The sequence below is a fragment of the Lonchura striata genome, chromosome 6, assembly GCF_050655825.1.
Source record: "Lonchura striata isolate lonStrDom1 chromosome 6, ASM5065582v1, whole genome shotgun sequence".
In the NCBI taxonomy this organism is placed as follows: Eukaryota; Metazoa; Chordata; class Aves; order Passeriformes; family Estrildidae; genus Lonchura; species Lonchura striata.
The window spans coordinates 3,564,560-3,575,740 of NC_140708.1; the positions used below are offsets into that span (position 1 = coordinate 3,564,560).

General features: G+C 40.9%; 1 long non-coding RNA gene across 4 annotated transcripts in view; it reads right to left on the minus strand.

The window, feature by feature from the left end:
• Positions 1-10,916, minus strand: part of LOC116183802 (uncharacterized) — a 55,224-nt gene extending 44,308 nt beyond the window's left edge. Inside the window, exons 1-2 of one of the 4 annotated variants that reach the window (XR_014956241.1) lie at positions 3,263-10,916; positions 6-836 (exon numbers count right to left, since the gene is read on the minus strand). This is a non-coding gene — a long non-coding RNA (uncharacterized LOC116183802). Of the gene's footprint in view, positions 1-5 lie in introns of all 4 variants that reach the window. The other 3 variants (XR_014956240.1, XR_014956239.1, XR_014956238.1) reach the window with 3 other exon arrangements.
• Between the last annotated feature and the right edge of the window lie 265 nt (positions 10,917-11,181).

Here is an 11,181-nt window from a genome sequence, read left to right on the forward strand (position 1 = left end):
CTTACCTTGTTCTCCCAAGGCTTTAGCTGCTTTTCCAGTAGGTCACAGTCCAGAACACCTATACCTACAAGAGGTAAGCAGAGGGAAGTATTGGGCTACAGGCAGCCCAAGCAGAATTTTGAAGCAGTGTTCTCACTTGTGCTTTGTTCCTCCTTTGTTCTCAGTCCACTGAAACACTGCCAGCTGTGGCTGGCTGGGCTGTGCATGTTCCACAGGGGGATTTCATTTGCTACTCAGACACAGGTGAGAGGGATGATAAGGCCACACCAGATTTTGGGGCAGGGAGGCTGCTGGTCCTTCCTCAGGTGTTCCACATTAGCTGCTCCCCATAGTGGGATCTCAGGAGCTGCAGGTTTTGCAATATGCAGACAAATAGCAGATCCCTCAAACAGCACTGTCTAGCCATTCGCCTTCAAAATGTCACATTAAATAATAAAAAAGCTACATTAAATAATGTTGGCATGTTTTAGTTTTGTTTCAATATTCATTTCTATTGTTCAGAAGCTTGATTTGAAACAACTGAGAAACACTTCTTGTGTCTGTAGGTGGAGGAGCTTCTGTTTAAGTGGGCAAGCACCAGGTCCATGAAGGGCAACTCCCCTTCTCTTACAGCCCAAGGAGAGCTGAGGCACAGTCAGATTCTGAGGTAAAACACAGCAACTTCAGTAAAGCCAGCCCATTTTTACAGGTAGAGGACATGACTCACTGGATTCTCTGAAGAAGCCTTTGGCTGTTCAGAGTTTGTTTATTGATGGCTCTTCGAGGGACACACTTTTTGTATGATGAGCTCTTGTATTGTTATGGAATACTGAGAAATTTCCATCCAGTAACTTTTTCTAGATAAAAAGAAAGAAAAATACATCAGCTAGGATCTGAAGAACTCTACATGATGTGCTCTTACTCTGAGCTGTTTGGGGTTTTTTATAGGCTATATGGTCATATGGCACAGTCCTCACTAAGGAGAGCACTGCAAAATTCTGGGTGTAGCAGTTTGCAAAGCACCACAATGTGGTTTAATCCAACTATAGCACATAAGTAATAATAATTTCAATTTTACATCCATTTACATGAAGTGTATCAAGTACAACAGCCTGGCTTTCCATTGTTGCTCCTAGTAACTCACACTATGAATAAGAAGGTGTATTTGCAGTGACCAAGCTCTAGAGTTCTCAGTCCCCAGCCACACTGCAGCACAGGGGTTTCCACAAGTTTATAACCATTCTCTCCTTGCTTACTGAAATGCCCCAGGATATCCTTTGGTGAGGAAGCAATTTGGGGTGGCCAAAAGGACTGCTTGAGAAAGCTGTCTTCATTACCAAAAACTAAAGCTTCTTACTAATATCTGTCCTGCACATGCATTTCTAACCTTTGAAATCTCATCTGCTTGTGTTGCTGGTATTTTTTCTCAAACTGCTACACTCAGCACTTTTTCTGCCAAACTTACATAGGTCAGGCTTTTACAGTTTTAACAACTTTAAGTATTCTCTAGACAAATTTCTAATATAACAAATGCTTATGATCTCTCTGGTTCCAGTACCCCTAGTTCTGCACACTTGTTCAGAGGATTTTAGAAGTGAAATATTTCTGTGATATGTCTTGATACAAGACCACCACCAGTACTAGACTGAACAGGAATGTTAAATCCGCTCTCTTCCATCTAACCCTGCCTTGGAGTCAGGATTTCTTGGATCTAGGGCAGTGGTAAGGCATTAACATTATAACCATGCTGGAGAAAGTCTGTTGGCAGACTCGTGACCCTATGGGGGACCCACACTGGAGCAGGCTGTTCCTGAAGGACTGCACCCCGTGGGAGGGATCCGTGATGGAGGAGGCTGTTCCTGAAGGATTGCATCCCATGGAAGGGACTCACGATGTGGGAAGAAGGTGAGGAATCCTCTCTCTGAGGAGGAAGGAGCAGCAGAAACACTAGAAGAACTGACCCTGTCTCCATTCCCATCCCCTTGTGCCACTGTGGGGAAGCAGGTAGAGAACTCAGAAGTGAGGCTGAGCCTGGGAAGAAGTGTGGGGTGAACAAAAGGTATTTTAAGACTTCATTTTACTTCTCATTCCTACTCTGATTCAAGCTAATTTCTCCAAGCTGAGTCTGTTTTACCCAGGATGGTAGCAGGAGCCTTTGACTGCATTTCCTTACCCTGTCCAGCTGAGGAGGGCAGTGACAGAGGAGTTCTGGGAGCCACCTGGGGTCCAGTAGATGTCCACCCCCCACAACTGGATACACTGAGTTGCTGCATTGTAGATGAAGGAAAGGTAAATGTATTGCTGCAGTAAATTCACATAATATAGGAAGCTTTCCAGAATCAATTCTGATTAAAGAAAATAAGGAAAATCTATTTAAGGCCACCAGCTAGATGATGAAACACATCTTTCCACAGAAGTCATTAAAGAGAGATTAACATAATAAAAATTAAGAAGTTGCTGTTTTATATGGCCAGAAAATAATTTTCACTTGGTTGAGAATAAAAGACTGTTAAGATTACTGATAACATACTGCAAACAAGGAGCAAAAATACATCCCAGTTATCAAATTAATTACTAATATAGCCTTCAATATGGAAACTTGACCAAATCTTCCAATCAAAGTGTAATTGTGTATTAGCATCTAACACTGGAGATAAATTCCATTTTTGCATATGTCTTATTTGCTCATTTTCTAGTCACGGTTTTCTCCCAGAGTGTTTTTGGTGTCAGTCTAACAAAAAAAATCCCCCCCAAAAAACCAAAAACCAAACAAAACAAAACAAACAAAAAAAACCCAACAAAAAATAAACAAAACCAAATAAACAAAACCAATCAACCAACCAAACAAAAAAAGCAGTGTCAGGTATTTGAATCAGCGATGTGCCCTGGATAGTTTTATCTGACAGTGCCCACCTTGGGGAGCCCTGCAGAACTCCCCAACTTCAGGCAGCAGTAAACCAGTCTTTTGGTGTGATGATTTTATTGCTTCTCATGAAGCTTCCCTATCTTTTAAATGTAATAGCTCCTTATAAATAAATAAAATCCTGTTCCTGCTGGCCTTGGCCATGGTGCAGGGCTGTGTCCACACAGGGCAGCGTACACAGTGCACACAGGCAGCTCCACCTTTCCCAAGGCAACACCACAAACATCCTGCTGCCCTTTCAGGCTGCTTTGAGTTCCTGCTCACATAAAACTCCATTAAACAGCACATTCTAGAAGGAAAGTCACTGCCTTTAAAAATCAACAAACCACAACCTTTAAAAATTGTAGAATCCTAGAATACCTTCATCTTTGTGTTCCAACAATTCTGTATTCTTCCCAGCCTGGAGAAGATGTATGCAGGAGCCTCAGTGCCATCCAAGAGCTTCTGACTGGGTGTGAAACATGCCACACACAGAGATTCCTCATGGGACAAACAAACAACTGAAACTGCTTGGAACCAAGCTGCAATTGCTGGTTTTGGTTTGAAAAGCACGTTCAGCATATAGCTATTAAATTTTTCCAGAACAGTCTCAATGTAAAGGATGAGAATAGTAATAATGACCAGGAAAGAAGTTAAACAGCAGTAAAATATGTGACAATTCTTAGTAAGAAATGGAGCTGAGACTCAAATTCCATACTTTGCTGATTAAGTATATACTTTTTGTAAAAGAAGTGAATTAAAGCAAAAATGCATACTTAGCATTAGCATAACACTGTATCTGTAATCCCAAATCCCAACAGCAGTTTGGATATTCAAATACCAAACTGGAAGCCAGCTAGCAAGTCTGTGATAAACAGGAAAGTACTGGCATCTGTATAAATAAGAACACAAACCAGCATAACAAAACAAAGCTGTTCTAGCACAAAAGAGGCTGGATGAGGCAGTTCCCACAGCACAAAACACAAGGCAGCCTGACACACATACAACAAGCCTATTTATCATGCTGTCTCCTAAGTCTACTTACATTTAAACATCACTCTTTTAAATCTATTTTATTCCATTTATAGATGCACCTGCAGCAAAATTAGAGGTACTATAAATTAGTTTTTAAGAGCATATTTTAAACTTTATTTATTTTCCTTTGAATTTTGATTTGAAGAGGTAAATTACAGACTTCTCTAAGTGAAAACAAACCCAAATAAACTCTTTATGAAACCCTTAAAAATAAATTCTTAATAATTGCTCTTAGCCAGCTAACTCCTACTGCTGTGCTTTTAACCAGTCAGAAAAGGAACAGAGTTTGGTTTTGCAGTTCTTTTTTTACACCTCCAAGGTTCTGCATATAAAAAATATATATTTCTAGATGCTGATGTAAGGTAGAAGAGATCTTAAACTCCACAGAGTGGAACTCTGTAATAAATACTTTTGTATAAAAAAATATGAGCGACATTTAGAAGGAGAAAGAAGAAAGGGGAAGAACCGTCAGCTAAATATTCTATAAAAATATACCAGCATTTTTATACTAGTATGAGCTGTGAGGCAGTGATTGACAAAGATGCTGGTGCACTGGATCTGTCCTGATGGGTTGCTGAACTTGCATCTGGTCTCTGCATTTGCTCCTCCTGAATTCCACAAGATTTCCAGCACCCCACCTGTGACTTCAGCACAGCTCAAGCTACAGTTCCTAAATTCCATATATACATGAAACAAGAAGAAGTTTAATGCAATTTTTCTTTATCACAAAACTTTGCTCCATAAGGTGACCACAATGAGCTGTGCACAGCCAGAACTGTTATGGGGACATGAGACAGTAGAAGAGTAAAAAGTTAATGAAAAAATTAGAACTTAGGTTAAAAGTTAGAAACAGCTTATCTGCTGGTGGGGGTAAAACTGTGACCGTGCCACAAATAACAGTTATAAATCTGGCCTCAAAACTCTAGTGTTTACCCCCTGGAAGTCTTGCTTTGTACTGATGGATGTGCATTAAAATGTTATCCTATGTTATAAGCATATATAATTGCGCATACTCATTATTTTCTTTACCACTACCTCTTTGCTACCATACCTCAAAAGCAAATTGTTTTCTCAACTCTAAATTATAATAAATTTTGTAATTTACTGCTACAGTGAACATGCAGGGTGCATTAATATAATTTTGAATTTTAGAAGAAAAGTGTTGTACTTTAAGTAGCAGCTTCCTGAACAAAATGAAAAAATCACTTTTGTTGAGGGTGTTTTCTTCAACAATTCACCTCAAGCCTGTTTTTTCATTTTTACATAATTGTAGGTCATTTCCTTAAAATTATTAATCCTATTTCATGTAATGGTGTATAAAATCCCCCTGTATGTCTCATGACACCTCATTAAATTCTCATTTCTTACTGAAATTTTGTATGCAATGTACCTAACAGTTTTCTGTTTTGGATAGAAGTCAAAGAATATTTCAGTGGAACAAATCAGATGGTTTCTAAGCAAAGTCCTTCCTAATGAACTTAGTAGGTCAGCTTAATAGCTCAAATACATAATAACAATAAAATTATAATTTCATTGAAAACCATACAACTCTAAGTATATATTAAAGCACTTCAAAAATTATTTGAAAGGTTTGGTAATCTAAATTCCCATTGACTTTTTAATAGGGTTCAACATTCTTAAATGTGAAAATGTGTTGAGAAAGCATCTACAATAAACTACCCTGTTTTTACTAGTTCTGGGGAAATAATTTATCCATATTTTAGTATGTTGCTGTTTAAAATGTTTTTTTATTCTCGAGTGATAACAAGAATTATACGGAAAACAAGAGGCATTGTGCTATGCACTTCATGAACACAGAATAAAAGAGCAGCCCTGATCAGAGGATTATGGTACAGCTTGTAAAGTCAATGTTACACAGCAGGGACTGAGGCCTGGCTTCAGTTCTATGGCCTTAGCAGCAGATTTTGTTAACGTAGTTCCAATTCTTACTGGAACTGTTAGAAACTCGAAGGAGTAATTTCATAAATGTGGTGAAATTCACATCTAGTGAAAAACTGTAGAATAGATTTATTAATCAACATTAATTTGCCTAGCACATTCAGAAATTATCTTCACAAACAGATTCTTTAAAATCACTTGTGAAATTAAATGGTATTCTGCTCCTCACTGAATAGTTTAGATAACAAGAACAGTGGGAATTTTGATCCACATATTTTGTTGTTCAGTCAGATCCTGCTCAGGCAACTTGTGAGAATTCACATGAAAGAAGATGATTCCCCAGATACAAATGAACAGTAAATACAGAATTATTTCAAAGCACTTCACATTAAGTAGTTTAAAAATCCAAATGAATATTCGCAGAAATAAACTGAGTGATTTGCTGAATGCTTTGTTCCCAAAGACTTTGCACACAGATAAACTCTAACTAATATCCCTGTGCACTGGCAGGAGAGTCAGTGCTTTTGTGCATGGGCCGAGGGGAGCTTGGCAGGCTGTGCCATGTTTCCATCTTACACAACGCCTGCAGGTGTGATCTTGAGGGAGTTTTCATTGCTGTTTGGTGGCAAAATTCCCTGAAGAACTTGGGGAGGCCTGGAAATGACACTGGGAAGTGAATATTGCTGTAAGTTACGGACAGTAGAATTTTAGTCTATTATGCAAAGGTCCAACAATCTTCCTTTACCTGCATCACCCTGAGCTCATTGCAAAGGCAGAGGCAATGCTCTGTTCCTCAGCACTTGTGCAGGTAAAGAAGGTCCTTTTTCACCCCTTATCCAAGGTGTCTGCTGGGTGGCAGCACAATCTTTAAGAGTGGGCTACAGGAAACATCACCAGCAGGCCTTGGAACTGAGATGGTTCTTACTTGCTGAGGACTGATGCAGTGATCTGGTGCACATGTAGGTGTCTATATCCTACAGCCTCAGAAGTGAAAATTGCTACCTTCTTCAGCAGAATACTGCCCAGAGAGGCACCATTCCAAATAAGTAGTTTTGGATCAAAAAATCAAAAATATTTTCTAGCCTTTATTCTTTTAAATGGGGAGAGGTTTCTGAAAAACTCATTTGCATCAAAGTGTATAGGATATTCATTTTTATAGCACCTGGATAAAATAATGACAGGATTTCAAGACCCCGTGATGGTTTATTAGATAAGGGATGAAGAAGGAAGAATAGATTGAATATTATCAAGAATTAGAAAGTATAGCCATAGACTAGGTTATTAAAAACCTGTCTTGAAGAATTTATAGAATGACATTAGGATTTAAATCTGTCAGTCTATCCTTGAAAAGACATCTGACTGAAATTATGGGTGGTGGATCTGTGTGTAGGATTAAAAGCTTTCAGCTCTCTGGCAGCTCTGTCTCACTGCTGAGGTATTTGATGCTGAGGACTGATGACAGCAGACCATTATTTACTGGGTGACAATTTCTAGAGCACACGCTAAGAAAGTGCTAGGGCAGAGAAACAGAATATTTTGAAAGAAAGCAAAACTGTAGGGAGGCTTCTCCCCTGGAAATCTGTTGAAATACTGCTAATGGTCTCAACACAGGTTTTGAATGCTCTGCAGAGTGCAGTGCGTCAAACACTTGGGAAAAAATGGGGGCTCCCCCCCAAGGGAAGCACTCCTCTACCTGAAATGGGGCAGAAATTTGAAGGCAACAGCACCCTCTGGAAAGCAGGAGCTGTGGATCTTGCTGTGATTTCAGAGCCATATCCACTCTGAAGAGTAACCCTGAATGTGTATGTTAAGTTGTCTGATGCTTGAGACCTTTCTTGCTCCTGCTGGAATTAGGCTTGAATGGGTCTTTTAACATTAAAAACATTGGTGGCCAGCATGAACATTAGTGATGAAGTGGGAAGTAGTAGGAGACAGTAAAGGATTTCACCAGGAGGTGATGAGAGAAGCTCCATGCTGCTCATGCTACTTGGCTTCTTTCTGTAACAAAAGCTGACACTACTGAAGGAGTCAGGATAGCTGAAGAAAACTCTGTATACCCTCAGAGGCAGTAATTCCTATCAAAACTTAAACAGAAGGAGCCTCAAGATGCCATGTTTAATCAGAATATGCAAGCAGGCACAGACTGGTAATACACATTCATTAAAGATGAAAATTTTTCAGAGGACATCCTCTGAGGTTGCTAGTCTTTCTGATAATTATAGGAAGAATGTTCTGACAACACCTTCCTGCAGTCAAGGCAGCACATGCTGTCAGTGCTAAACAACTCAGCCTGAAAGAGTGCCCTTTTAACAAAGAGCAGTTAGGAATTTATGAGGAGAAAGAAGATGTGGGATAAGATAAGAATGGCTTTAGATCACCCGTAAACACAGATTTGTCTTCTGCACTGACTTGGAACCTGCACATTGAGAATGTATTGTAGTGTTATTTTCAACAAGCAGATCCAGGGAGACTCACCATGGACTTGGTGACTAAAATTTCCTGCTGCATGTTTCTCCTGAATAAGTAACTCAGACTAGCTCCTGGGCCTTCTTTCCTGGTGCACTGGTTTCAACTGGAATAGAGCTAATTTTGTTCTCAGCACCTTGTCTAGCACTGTGCTTTGGATCTGTGCTGGAAGCAGTGCTGGTAGCACAGGGATGTTTTGGTCATTGCTGAGCAGAGATTTCATAGAGCCAAGGCCTCCTCTGGCCTCACCCAACCCACCAGTGAGGAGCTGGGAGGGGACACAGCCAGGACAGCTGACCCCAAGGGATATCCCAAGGGATATCCCAGCCATGTGGGGCCATGCTCAGCACACAGAGCTGGGGGGAGGAGAAGGAGGAAGGAGGACATTCAGGGTGATGGAGTTTGTCTTCCCCGGTCACTGTCACATGTGATGGGGCCCTGCTCTCCTGGGGATGGATGAACACCTGCCCAGCCATGGGAAGTGGGGAATCAGTTCCTTGTTCTCATTTCCTTGTATGTATGGCTTTTGATGTATCAACCTACAAGTTTTCTCCCTTCTGCCCTTCCAATTTTCCACCCCCGTCCCACTGAGCGGCTGTGGGGGGCTCAGTTGCCTGCTGGATTTTGCCCCTAACACTTGGAAAGTTTCTGTCTTGGAGCTGAAAACCTCCCATCCAAAGAGCTTCACACTGGCTTTTGTCCACAATGCATTTGTGCATCTTACATGACTGAATGGAAACCTGCATTCTTGTGCTGCTATCAGTATTTAAATATTTACATCTTAAAAGCTGCAAATTGCTGAGGAGCTGACAAACACATTCCTTGTCACTCCTCATATCGCATATAGGGTACACAGGGTACAGAATATCACTAGTGCTGCCATTGTCCCTCTGATATTCCAGATGTTACCCTCAGCTCTGTATTGACTTGAAAGCAGCTCCAGGGGCCATGAGTGAATTCACCATAGCTAATCACAAAAAGATGATTGGCTGATTTCAAGGAAATACATTATAATGTAAATGAGCAGGAAAACCAGGAAAAACCATCCAGTTTCCAGGATCTGAGCAGACCAAAGGGAAGATAGATATTTTACTTTTCAGACATGCAACTGACAATCCCTCTCTCTCCTTCTTTTCATTGACTCCTGTCCCTGCTGTCCCAGTTTCTATAAAAATGACCTAGCTTTCAGTAATAATCAGTATGTCACAATGACTTTGGAGATCCCCTAATGTCCTCACTGACAGCTCCTCGGAGTGACACCTCTGTAACACCTAACTTGTGCAAACAGACTTCCAGCAGTCAGGCGTTAGGTTTTGAAATACAACAGGTCACAATTCACAGCTTCAAAGCAAACTAAGCCTTACATGAAGATCCCCAAGTATCTCAGTATCTTGCTAAATGTATAAAATACAGAGCAAAGGCGGATTCAAATAAAAGCATCCTGATGAAAGGCTTACTCAAAATAAAAATGAACAATTTTTGTCCTTCCCCAAGACACCACGGATGCACGTGTCCAGATATAGCTTAAGCCTCACAATAAAATATGAAACATTAACAAAAGGTGTCAACATCAGCAATTACAGAAAGCACAGAAAAGGCATAAGCCTCAAATCCTGAGCTAGATGGTGATCTTTGGGTTCAACATACTAGCTTTACTTCCTTTTCCTCTTTCACTTCAGATACTTCAGGAGACATTAAATATATTCAGGCTAAGATCACTGCAGAAGTACCTGAAAGGGAGATTGAAATGGTAACTGCTCAGCAGTGCTGATGGGTGGCCAAAGAAATAAGCTGGCATGGAAGGCAGAAAGGCCCAGCTACAGCAGGAGGAGTTGGCTGTGGGCTGGAATGCCAGAGGCCAAAGGACTCCCTGGAACAGAGTGAAGTTTCCCTTGCTGCTGAGATTAGGAAAACCCACAGCATTTTTTTTTTTTTTTTTTTTTTGTAGAAATCCTGGAAAGCCATGCCCAGGGGCCACATTTGGGCAGCACAGCTGGCACGAGGGGTGGAAGCCATGCTGAGCTGAGGCACCCCATGCTCCATGCACTGGCGCTGCTCCAAGTGTTTATAAGGAATCAGACTGTGATGCATCTTGGCAGCCTCTGTGTAGAACCACTAATGGTGGTAGGACCCTGGCCAATGCACTTTAAAAACATATTTTAATGCAAATTCACACTTAATTTGCCTCAAGGAGTACAATGAAAGTTTTCTATCATATTACTGAAATTAGGTTCCCACTGTGAGAGATTATTTTCACATTGTAAATCTATTTGAACTTTGTTCTAACAAGACATCTTAAAATATTTTTTAAATCTCAAATTACTGTCCCTTCTCTACCCCACAAATTCACTCTCACCTGAGGCTGAATTGCTGTATATACAAACTGACAGCAAAATGGGAACCAGATCTCTGTGATTCAAAGCATTTATCTTCCATTACACTCTGGAATAAATTAGGATGGACAGTTTTTAGTTATTAATATCTCCTTTTAAATTATGCTGTAATAGCATGTGCCATATTTCCTGGATGTGAAACAAATGTTTCTGTGTGATTTGTTTACACCACTGAAAGCCTGGCATCAATAAGCTCCACTCCCCCAGGGACAGTTCAAGTTTGAAACATGAGTGCTGTGTAGGGAGCACAATAAAGTACTGTGAGGGATGAGTAGTCTCCTCTTGCACGGTTGGGGGTGTTGGGAGGCAGAGATCTCTGAAGCTTGCTCTTGGGGGAAGAGGTTTATTGGAGAATTCAGGGATGCTCGAGCCTTGTGCTCTCAGGCGTAGCACGTGGCCGGGCTTAGGAGGATGGGGGAGGGGAGAGAGAGACGGAGGGTTTAGGAGAGGGGAAGCCCCAGGGAGGAAGGAAGTCCAAGAGGGGAGGAGAGGGCCAAGAGAGGAGAG